This window comes from Leptonychotes weddellii, chromosome 5, assembly GCF_054177405.1.
Source record: "Leptonychotes weddellii isolate Sample4059 chromosome 5, ASM5417740v2, whole genome shotgun sequence".
NCBI lineage: Eukaryota > Metazoa > Chordata > Mammalia > Carnivora > Phocidae > Leptonychotes > Leptonychotes weddellii.
The window spans coordinates 143,817,325-143,829,695 of NC_138373.1; the positions used below are offsets into that span (position 1 = coordinate 143,817,325).

Here is a 12,371-nt window from a genome sequence, read left to right on the forward strand (position 1 = left end):
TTTGGGAACAGAACTATACCTTACACTAAATCCAGTCATTCATTCCATGAGTATTTATTGAGATTCTACTGAAAGCCAAGCACTGTGCTATGTAGTAGGGATGCACCAATGAACAAATCAGTCCCAGTCCCTATCATCATGGGGCTTTTAATCCTGGGGAAAACAGATATTAAAAAGTAACAAATAAAATAATTAGATTATGGTAAGAGATATGAAGGAAACAGAGGTCCTGGGATAAAGATCAACAGAGTTGGGGAGCGTTTCAGGACGAGAAATCAGGAAAAGCCTCACTGATGAGATGGCATTGGTCAGAAGGAAGAGCAAGAGCCAGCGGGAGAATGCAGAAGGAAACAGCAAAGTGCAAAGGAAAGGAAACAGCAGGTGCAAAGGCCCTGTGGCTAAAAAGAGCTCTGAGTATTCTAAGCATAGCAAGAAGTTCAGTGTGGCTGGAATGGAGTGGACTAAAGAAGAGACGGGCCAGATGAGACTGAAGACAAACTGTGTTGTCTGTAAAGGAGTTTATATTTTATTTCAAATGCATGCAACTCCTCTGCCTTCATTAAAGTCCCCAAAGCAATGTTTTCAAACATTCCCACAGAAATTCTGATGGAAAGGAGAGTGAACACTCAAACTCATCCATAATGAGCTCTAAAATACAAGTTTCTTGCGTTACTTCAGATTCCTGTAAACTGCGCAAGAATGAGGAAAAATAATGACTCCTTTCATTGCTAGCCGAGGTCCCCTCAGAGAGAAAACTCTCTGTTATCATGAAGTCAAAGTCTTCCATGCATGGATGGGGTGGGCAGGGATGAGAGCACGAACATGTTAAATGGGTCCAAGTAAATGATGAATTGGAATCCTGGGGTTGGCCGCAGCTCAAGAACATTATGTGAGGAGGAGAAAAATCCCATTGCAGGGGCTGCCACTTGCTCATGAGAATGTCTTTCCTTGTGACAGATGGCTCCCAGGGACTTTTCAAGAACTCTTGGGAGGCCCAATGTTCAGTCCACAGTCTTCTGCCATGCTCTGCACCTTCTAATCCCCACCCTACTGCTTTCCCCCCTTGGATCTAAAGACATGTATCAATGGGTTTGGGGGAAATCAAGGAAAGGGGGTCCTTGTTGGACATGGAGAATGAAGGAGAGATGCAACTAAGACAAAGCTCTGTGGACACTTTGATTATAAGGGAATGTAAGCCATCAGGAAGTCACAGGAATTTTGAAGGGGATATTGGGTGGGGGAAAGGTGAGTCCATTTTACTTGAATCTCCAAATCTATGGCTGCTGGCAGAAATCTTAACTTTTCTGAGACATAAATCTCAAAAGTCTGCTGAAACCCATAGACCTCTTTCTAGAATAATATTTTTTATTTTTTAAATTTTTTTAAAAAGACTTTATTTATTTGACAGAGAGAGACAGCGAGAGAGGGAACACAAGCAGGGGGAGTGGGAGACGGAGAAGCAGGCTCTCCTGAGCAGCAGGGAGCCCAATGCGGGCTCCATCCCAGGACCCTGGGATCATGACCTGAGCCGAAGGCAGACGCTTAATGACTGAGCCACCCAGTCGCCCCTAGAATAATATTTTTTAAAGCTTAAAAAATATATTGTATTATAAAGAAAACCAATTACGGAATTTTAAAGAAAAAGAAGCCATCAGCACATTGGAGGAAAAAAACCCAAATTTGTGACATGATATGTGTATTTCTTTATTAAGCAGCAACTGTTAGCAAGTGCAATAGTTACTGTCAGTTGAGGTAGTGGTGAGCTTTCAAAAACTGTGAGATACCTGAACAACTGTAACGTAATATGAAAATATCTGATTTCTCAGGGAATGATAGCACAGGTACACAGTAACTTCGTTCACAATTAAAGGAAGTGCCCAGTTCCAGTTCGAGGCTAATGAAAGTGAAGATTTTTTTAGGTGCACCTAAGTGGCCCAGTCGGTTAAGTGACTGGCTCTTGATTTCAGCTCAGGTCATGATCTCAGGGTCATGGGCTTCCTGCTCAGCAGGGAGTCTGCTTGAGATTCTCTCTCCCTCTGCGCCCCCAGCCTCCACCCCCACCCCCACCCCTGCCTTGCACATGCAGGCGCGCTCTCTCTCCCTCCCTCTTTAAAAAGAAAAAAAAAAAAAAAGATTTTTTTTCGCATCTAAGTACATGAAATCCTGTGAAATGTATCCATGAACACTTTGTCAGTCTTTGCACCACAGGTGAAAGGTTAGACCCCCTGGGCTAGGGAGACTCAACTGCCATCTGGGTCAAGATGATGTTTTCACTGTTTTATCATCTAGAAAAACTGGTGCTCTGGGAAGATTTGTCAGATTTTTCCTGAGGGTTTTCATAGGCCCCGGCTCATGACCTGGTAGTCCAGGTGATAGGCAGGGTGAGCCCCCAGGCCCAGGCAAACACCAGAGAGGGACAGGCTGACTTTCAGGGGGACGGCCAGAGAGAGGAGTGTGAATGGAAAAGGAAGCCCTCCAAGGAAGGCTGGAGGGATGCCAGAGACAGCTTTGGGATAAGATTTCCTCTTTTGGACTGCTGTACCTGTTAAAGATCGTGAAAATGCCCACCTGTGCAGCTTCATGTAGACCGATGTTGAAAAGTCCTCTGCCTCTCTATTGAAGATTACAGAAGATAAAGAAGGGCCAGGACACAAAACAGAGGGAGACTTTCACACACACATACACACACACACACACGCTACCAAGCCAACCTCTTACACAGACTCCTTGGCTTTGCATGAGACAAATTCAGGGCAAATTCTAAGAGACCTATCAACCAGATATATTCCAGGGACAACATCTTTTAACAGGAGAGGCCAACCACTTCTTCAGAGAATAAAGAACTGGCCTATAAGAACTATTTTTCTGCCAAGACATTTGATACATGTTGACAAGGTGATTTCTTTGTGGTCTTCTGGATTTCCATAAATTTCATATTGCCAACTTCCGTAATTAGAAAGATTGCTTCACCCAGAGAAACACAAATTGTGTTTCAGTATACCTGGTGTGTGTGTGTGTGTGTGTGTGTGCGTTTTTAAATAGGCTTCCTTTCTGTGACACAAGTAATTTATTAAAGGCATATTATCAGTTCAAAATTTGATTTGTTGAATTTTCAATATTTACACCTAGCAGAATTCACTTTTTTGGTTATATCATTCTATATATTTTAACACATGCATAAATTCTTATACTAAGAATTTATTGTATCTTGTACTAATTGTACTAAGAATTTATTGTATCTTATACTAATTCTTGTACAACAAATGGAATAGAGAACAATCCAACAGCTCCAAAGAATTCTCTTGTGCTACCCTTTTGCAGGCAGAACCTGCCCAACCCCTAGCCTCTCGAAAACACCAATCTATTTTCTGTCCCTATAGTTTTGCCATTTCCAGAATGCCATATAAATGGGATCATGCAATATACAATCTTCAGAGACTCTCTTCTTTCACTTAGCATGATGTATTTGGGATTCATACTTGCTGTTGAGTGTGTCAATAGTTTTTCCCTTTATCCTTGAGTAGTATTCTGTTGTATGGATGTACCACAGCTTACCCATTCACCTATTGAAAGACATCTGAGTTATTTTGTGTGTTTTGTGATTATGAATAAACCTTCTGTAAACACTTGTTTACAGGTTTCTGTGTGATTTTAAGTTTTCAGTTCTCTACGGTAAATACTTAGAAATCAGATGGTGGGGTCATTTGGTAGATGTGTATTTAACTTCATAAGAAACAGCTTATCTAAATAAATAGAATCTTTAAAAAAGGGGGGGGAACGCCTGGGTGGCTCAGTCAGCTAAGCGTCTGCCTTCAGCTCTGGTTATGATCCTGGGGTCCTGCACTGATCTCCCTGGTCAGTTGGGAGTCTGTTTCTGCCTCCCCCTGCTATTGTGCTCTCACTTGCTCTCTCTCTCTTCCTCTCAAATAAATACATATTTTTTAAAAAAGAAAAGAAAGAATGTGGCCATTAAAAAAAAATAAATAACAATTTGTCTTGAAAACCCAAAGTTTATTTTAAAATTAAATTGATCCCTCTTCATTATGGTCCTTCAAAGGAACTTCTGAACTTGACATTTGACTGGAGCTAGCAGTCAGCCAACAGGGAATACTCAGCTTTAGAAACCAGCAGCATGACAGAGAGAGCCTCTGCCAGGCAGCACGAAAGGCCGGGATATCACAGCGCCCCAGGGCTCCCTCGTGAATCCAAGGGTTGTGAGAACTTATTGGCAGTGATCTTGGGAAACTCTTCAATAGGAAACTCCTTAATTCACTGTAAAGAACCATCTACAACATCCTTTTCATTTCCCCAGGCTCTAGACTTAGGGTACATGTGTGCTGGCCCCTTCTCTTCCCCTCTTATACCCGGGAGACAATCGAGTCAAAGCAGCACTTTACTTAAGACTCTTTGGATATTGATTTCGGGTACTTTTTATCCACTTACGATTTTAGATGATATGCATTCAGCTGACTCTTTGAGATGATGTAAGCTTAGAATGGTCTCTGGCCACAAGCCCCCTCTTCCCCACTCCATGAAGGAAGGCCATCTAGCATCACAGGAGATAATGAGGGGAAGGCAAAAGGATCTGAGACTGAGTCCCTGATGCCAGTTCTACCCTGGGCATCCCCATTAGTCAAACCAATCAATTCCCCTTTCTTCCTTAAATTGCTTTGAAATGACATTTTCTTGCAAACAATAGACCTTATAAACACATTCCCTGTGGCAAGAATCGTGTGCACCTATGGGGAGAGGTTTTCACGGCCAGCTACCATTTATTGCATGCTTAATTTGCACCCAGCTCTATGCTGACCAGGTCTGTCATCTTCTTTAATTCTTCCAACACTTTTCAGGCAGATATATCACCATCCCCAGGTTTCACATGAGAAATTGTGGCTCAGAGAAGTTCAGCAACTTGCTCAAAATCACACAGCTATTAAATGGCAGAGCAGGGATGTGAAATGAGGGCTCTCTGACTTCAAATCCCATGCTCTTTAACCACAAGGAGGTGGAGGTCTTCAAGGGCCATTCTGGCTACCCCAGGAAGCAGGGGAGTCAGGCTCCAGGTAACAGATGGCACTGTGTGCTGATGGAGGATCAGTCAAGTTTGGTCTGCTTGTCCCTGAGTGCTCGGTGACTGCAACTACTGAGATCATGCCAGAAGCAGAGAGAGTGCTAGCTAGTCCGAGAAGGGGGCTCATCTTTCCCCTGTCCAGCATGTCGCCAACTTGAAAATCCCTTTAAGACAAAACAAGAGGCTCCAGGAAACTGTCAATGGCACATCTGATTGCAAGGCACAGCAGCGGTGAGCCAAGGAGAGAAATTCCTGAAGCAGATTCTCAGAGGAAACTTTCTGAGCAGCTTTCAGAATATAAGGCAAGAGTGGAGTCCTGGAGAAGCATGGACTTCCAAAAGAAAGCCCTGTTCTATTAAATATTTTTAAAAATATGAAAGTAGAAAGATTTGGCATCCTCTCCCTCTCTATAGTTTCATCTCCTGTCTGACGGTGGCACTTTCTGTGTAAGTTGCTGTAAATTGCTGTTTCTGGGACTTGCAGTCAAACGCATACTAATAGATTAAGTAGGCGCTCGAGAAATGTTTGTAGCTCCTAGATAGGAGCTCATGATGTGGATTTGGTAGAGGAATCAGAGGTGTAAAGAGGTAGAAAACCGATGGAAGAAGTCAGGGGATGTCCTAAGACCCCATACAATAAGAGGCAGAGACCTGGGGCGGAGAGAAACGGGAATGTTTGGGGCAGAGCCTGGGAGAGCTTCTTGTGGGTTAACACAGTTCCTGCATGGGAAGAAATGCTTTCTTGCCTCTGAACTTTGGTTCATGCAGTCCCTTCTGCCTGGAATGCCCTTACCCCTCCTCTTTCCCCAGTAAACTGTCATTTGTTCTTTCAAGACTCAATTCAGGCATTACCTCCTTCAGGAAATCTTACCTGATACCCTGCCTGGGTGCTCCCCTGATCTCCATTCCTATTCCTATCCCTGCACGCAGATCATTGTTCCAATATTATGGGTGTGCCCGTCTTCTCCCCTAAATCATGAGATGACTGAGGACAGGCACTGTGGCTTGCCCACCCCTGTGTGCCTGAATAAATGTGTGTGGAATGAATAAATGAGAAACAGGAGAAAGGAAGAAAGGGAAAGAGGCTCCTGTTCTGTTCCTCAATCCCAGGAAGAAAGGAGGCAGTGTACCATTACTCAGGAAAAAGGCCAGAAGGAGGGGACTGTGGATCTATTCCAGGAATAAAAGCAAAGGGCTCTGGTCTTTTTATCAGCCTTTTTCTTTTTCATCAACACAAGAAGGCCCAGAACTGTGTTCCTTGCACTTTCGTAAGCTTTCCTAGTCTGAGTGACTCCTGTGCAATGGTTTCTCCACAGTACTAAATAACCAAGCCTCTGGCATTGAAGAGCCCGTGGGCTTGTCTTCAAGACAGGAAGAAGGTTGGAGCCTCGCAGCCAGTGTTGGAGAGAGAGATTCCCTAGGCAAGGCACGGGGGGTGGCACCTTCAAAGAGTAGCGGAAGGAAGGCTGAGGTCCTGGGGCCTGTGACTAGGAAGAAAAGGAGAGTTTAGAGAAAGGTCTGGACCTGAGAAGTGACCATTAAGTTTGAAAATGGGCCCCTGAAGACCTTACACAGGGAGCTATTTAACCAGATGCCAAAGAGTTCGGGCCTATGGCCAAATCTGGAAAGAATGTTTTAAGACCTGGCAGTGGCTAAGTGACTTAGCTCTGCCTTGGAAGAAAAGGCAAAACTGGCAAGGACTCCAGAAAAATATTTCAAAAATCAGAGCCCCTACGTTTTAGTCTACCTGCCAGCTCTAATCAGTGGGTAAGGGCTTTCGGTATTGCTAAATTGAGAAGGAATCTAAAGCTATCACCACAGTTGGTTAAAAAAGAAAGAAAGAGAAAAGTAAAGAAAGAAAGAGCTCTGATTGATTAATCCTGTCTGCTATGGGTTTAGGTAAGGAGGAATAGGAAAGAACCTGGAAATCAGAATGAAAGATAAAAGAGGGGGATCTTTTTTTTTTTTTTAAGATTTTATTTATTTATTTGAGAGAGAGAGACAGTGACAGAGATAGCAAGAGAGAGCACAGGCCTGCCACTCCTTCTGCTTGTGCTCTCTCTGGCAAATAAATAAAATCTTTAAAAAAAAAAGTACAGGGGCACCTGGGTGGAGACACACAGTGAGAGAGGGAACACAAGCAGGGGAGAGTGGGAGAGGGAGAAGCAGGCTCCCGCTGACCAGGGAGCCTGACGGACGTGGGGCTTGATCCCAGGACCCCAGGATCATGACCTGAGCCGAAGGCGACGCTTAACCGACTGAGCCACCCAGGTGCCCCCTCCCTTTTTTTTTAGTGAAAGAGAGAGCACAAACCAGGGAGGAGAGGCAGAGGGAGAGGCAGAGGGAAAAGCAGACTCCCTGCTGAGCGGGAAGCCCAACATGGGGCTCAATCCCAGGACCCGGTGCTCAATCCCAGGACCCTGTGGGATCATGATCTGAGCCAAAGGCAGACGCTTAACCAACTAAGCCACCCAGGTTCCCTAAGAGGGGGCTCCTTAAAGATATTATTGAATGACTTAAATCTGGCAGGGCCTGTACCTGAGTGGAAATATCATGGTCTTTGTCATTAGAAAGAACTGACTTTCAATCCTGGTTCTGCCCCATTTCTTAGCCATGCAAGCCTGGGCAATTTACAAAACCCAATCAGTAATTGGGACTGTGTTGCTGATTCAATTAAATAGCCTATAATAATAACAGGTAACACATAGCAATTTCTATGTGCCAGGCATTGTTTTATGACCTTTACATACATTCACTAATTTAATCCTCACAACAACCCATAAAGTTACTATCCCTGATTTACCAAGGAGGAAACTAAAAGTTCAGGGAGGGTGACAATTAATGAGTGGCAGAGATTCCCACCCAGGCAGTCTGGCTCTGAGTTCTCATTCTTAACCATCTTAACAGATACTGTAGCCAACCACTTTCCATTGCTGATTGCAATCATTGTGTCAAGCAACTGACATAAACTCTGTGATTTAACTTCCCTCCATAAGACCTGCACCCTGCAGTTCGCACATGCATAAAACATTTTACAAAGCACTTCATCTTAAACCACGCGAGCTATAAGAGTCATGAACAGGACAAGAGCATGCGTTCACCTGAAGAAAGAAGAAAGAAGGACAAACTCAGGACTCGGGAATTTGGTCTCTCACAAAACATCTCTGGCCTTTTTACTTTTTGCTCTAGCATGAATGGTTTACTCAAGATCCTCCAAAATACACAGGACAGAGAAGCCAGATGAGGGAGTCTTCGTTTTGTGGAGGACCTGTTCTGCTTTCTCCCGTGTTGGAATGAAGTATTCTTTCGCAAAATGGTTTCAGAGCAGGTGTCAACAAACTATGGGCCCTGCATCAAATCCTGCCCATTTTTCTCAGTTGGTTAAGCGACTGCCTTCGGCTCAGGTCATTATCCCAGAGTCCTGGGATCGAGTCCCACATCAGGCTCCCAGCTCAGCGGGGAGCCTGCTTCTCCCTCTGACCCGCTCCCCTCTCATGCTGTTTCTCTCTCTCTCTCTCAAATAAATAAATAAAATCTTTAAAAAAAAAAAATCCTGCCCATTTTTGTAATAAAGTTTTATTGGAACATAGCCAGGTTTATTCTTTGACGTTTGGTCTCTGGCTCGTCTCACACTAAACAGCAGATCTGAGTAGGTGCAAAACAGACCATATGGCTTGCACAGCCACCAATATGGCCCTTTGCAGAAAAACTGCTGATTCCAGCTGTCCACTTTAGGCCAGATTTTCTATATACCCCCATGGCACAGGTGCTCATCTCATGTCCTTAACTAGGGAAGGAAGAACACTACCTCCCCTTTGGTGTTGGCTAGGGGAGGTGTGAAGTAGCACGTCTATAAGAGGAACCAAAATGAAAACAAATGTGGCCAGAACAGCACACAAAGTGTGCTCTGAGAAATGTTAATCAACGTTATGTGATAAAACAGTTCCAGGGTCAATTGGGAACTTCGGTGGTAAACAACCTTAAGCAGATTTCTCTACTGCGGGACTTCTCAGGACCTTTAAAATGCCATTATGCCTTGAGATCTCTCAGAGGGTGATATGGTTCACAGAACGTACTTTCCCCATGGGCCTATGTTCTTTAGAACATTCTTTGGGAAATGCTGAAATAAAATAAGTATTTAGAATCATGCTCCCTGGGAACTAGAAATGAAAACTATGTGAACTGTGGCTTAGTGAGCATGTCTTTCTCTCGGTAAGGAAAGAAAATGAAGAAGAAATGAAAAGAGCCAGGGGAAAAAAAAAAAAGAAAGAAAAAAGAAAGAGAGGTGTTTGAAGGGAAGAAGGAAGGAAGCAGGGCCCTGGAGAAATACCATGGGAGGAGCTGAGGAACACTTGGAGGACTGGACTATCAGAGGGGACGATGTGCCAAAGGCTGGGGCTGCCACCCACGCAGGATGTGTGGCCGTGTCCATCATCACCATGGTCATCGTCAGCACTACTGGGGCCTCCCTACTCTGCAGATCCTGTGTTATGTCCTTTAGACCTACAATGTCACTTCATCCCCATTTTACAGACGAGGAAATAGAGGCACAGACAAGTAAGTAGTCAGAGACAAAGCTTATAAAGCTTGTAAGTGGCAATGCATAGATTCAACTCTGTGATCTGGCCCCAGAGCCCATGTTCTCCCCACCGCACTGCCCTGCTCTACTTGTACCTGCATTCGACCAAGGGCGGTAAGCTCAAACAGGATTCCGTACGGAGATGCGACACGAAGCCACTTGGAGGAAAAGACAAAACAAACCAACCAATGTCACTTTGATAACTGACTACACAGGGAGCCAAACAGCTAGAGGACTGATTTTTCCCCCTCACAGGATGGCCAGATGTTTAGATAGCATGTTTTCTTCTTCTCCTTCTTTTTACTCTTGTGTTAACTATTCCTTCTTAACTCCTATCATAAGTTATCTATCAGGCTTATCCAAGGTCCTACATTTGCTCCTAAAGTGAACGTAATAGTTTTTGAATGTTAAGAAAGCATTTTCAACCCAAACACGACAACTACTGCATTTATAAGCCCCATTTAGATTTCCACAACTACCGAGTCTTTTTTTCAGGTTCTGAAAACATGAATCACAGCTCAAGTAAATCTTTTGTGGCTCAGAAATGTACCTGCATTTAAATACTCGCATTTATCCACGTCCTAGCTTACCAATGACTTCCATGCTTAAAGTATGATGAAAATAGTAAATCACACTGGTCAGGAGAGTTAAACCCAGGTCTGGAAAAGCAGTCTAGCATGCAAAAAACTTGCACAGAGTATCCTGGATTTGCTGCAATGGCAAAAAAAAAAAAAAAAAAGGAAAAAAGAAAAATGGTTGCCTCGGCATGCTACAAACATTGGCTGGGAGCTCCTGAAGGCGAAGTTCATGTGGGACAATCCACTTCTGATTTACATTCTTGAGTCTACAGCAAAACAAAGGGCTGCTGCAGGCGGGCAGGGAAGAATGGAAAGACTGCCACACTGCTCATCAATTTCTGTTTACCTGGTGAACGGTGAGGGCAGGGCTTTGGGCTCCTCGATCCAGAAGAGCTGTAGGGCAGAGTGTTCAACTCCTGGTTGGCTTGGGGTTGCTGCCCTTCACGCTGCTTCGGCTGCTTCTAAGATCCCACTGGAAAGCCCACAGGGCTGGAGAGCCCCAAGGCCAATATTACATTTCCAAGAGAGTATTCCTCCCCCTGCCCCCAACACCCCCCCACCCTTTGCTTGCGTTGACTTTGGAGAGGCTCGGGTTTCTTCCACTCCTGCGCGGAGCAGCTGGGAGAGTTGGGAATCAGGCGCGTTGCGCTGGCTGCTGGGGTGAGGCAGCCCCTGAAACCACTTCCAGATGTGCTTGGCAGGCTGGCTTGCATGGCCGGACTTCCTCTGGCATCCTCCTCCAGCAGTCTGCATGCAAATCATTTCGAAAACAAGGCAGCTCTGGAGGAAAAGATTCAAAACCGGAGAAAAGCAAATGCTTGGAGGGTGGATTTCCACCATGCACTGGGTCTAGGGTAAACTTTGAAAGAGCAGAAGTGGAAAAAAGAAGTTCATACTGATTTTCAGAATCTCAAATTAGCCACAAGTTTCTCCTGAAATCCCCCAGTCATTAAAGTGCTGTGGTCCCCAAATTAAAGCCCAGCTAACAGCTATGGTCTCATTTCACCAAGGCAATGATAGCAATAGGAGTTTTTAAGATGGTGTGTTTTGAGCCTGAACATGGAAAGGAATCAGGCAGGGAGTCAACCCCATCCAGCTCTGGGCTGTTCTCTTTCTGCTATTGATTCTCAGAAACCCAGGAAATTGTGCCAGTACTTTGCCTGGGATAAAAAAATTTACTTCTGCAACCTCTCCCCTTAGCTCCTATAAGGAAATGAGGATCCCTCTACTCACCGGCTCTTTTTAAGTGGCATTTCCCAATAGAAATATAATGCAGGCCACCCTGTAATTTAAAATTTTCTAGTAGTCACCTTAAGATAAGTACAAAGACAGGGCACCTGGCTGGCTCAGTCGGAAGAGCGTTCAGGTCGTGAGTTTCAGCCCCATGTTGGGTGTAGAGATTACTTAAATAAATAAATAAACAAACAAACAAACAAACTTTTTTTTTTTTAAAGATTTTATTTATTTATTTGACAGAGAGAGACAGCGAGAGCAGGAACACAAGCAGGGGGAGTGGGAGAGGGAGAAGCAGGCCTCCCGCCGAGCAGAGATCCCAGGACCCCAGGATCATGACCCGAGCCGAAGGCAGACGCCCAACCGACTGAGCCACCCAGGCGCCCCAATAAACAAACTTTTAAAAAGAGAAAGAGAGTAACCATGTGCCAGGCACTCGGCTGAGCAGTAAAAGAAAAAGGAAAAGGTAAGTACAAGGAGGTAAAATTAATTTTAATGATATATTTTATTTAACCCAATATATACAAAATATGATTTCAGCATGTAATGATACATTGTTTTTTGTATTAAGTCTGAAGTCTGGTGTGTATCTTATGCTTGTAGCACATGTCAATTCAAATACTAAATTTCATCAGAAACAATTGATATGTATTTAGATTTCATATAATTTGCAGTTTAAAAATTAGGTTCACATACTCAGGCTGTTCCAAGCATACTTAAAAGCTTTCCAATAATGAATCAAGTATCAGTTCTTCAACTTAAATTCATTAACACTAAGTAAAATTTAAAAGCTAGTTCCTCGGTTGCACTAGCCACATTTTAAATGCTCAACAGCCAGTGTGCCTAGTGGCTACTGTATTGAACGGTGTAGCTCTAAAGGGTTTAGTGGGTTTGTTTGGTTTTTTTTTTTT

The 12,371-nt window shown here is 44.0% G+C and overlaps 1 protein-coding gene across 2 annotated transcripts in view; it reads right to left on the reverse strand.

Moving 5' to 3' along the window:
- Positions 1–10,770, reverse strand: part of GLT8D2 (glycosyltransferase 8 domain containing 2) — a 35,251-nt gene extending 24,481 nt beyond the window's left edge. Inside the window, exon 1 of one of the 2 annotated variants that reach the window (XM_006740220.3) lies at positions 10,574–10,770. The gene's annotated coding sequence lies outside the window, so the exon portion shown is untranslated. Of the gene's footprint in view, positions 1–10,239; positions 10,377–10,573 lie in introns of those variants that run through there. The other variant, XM_081822316.1, reaches the window with a different exon arrangement.
- Positions 10,771–12,371: the final 1,601 nt, after the last annotated feature.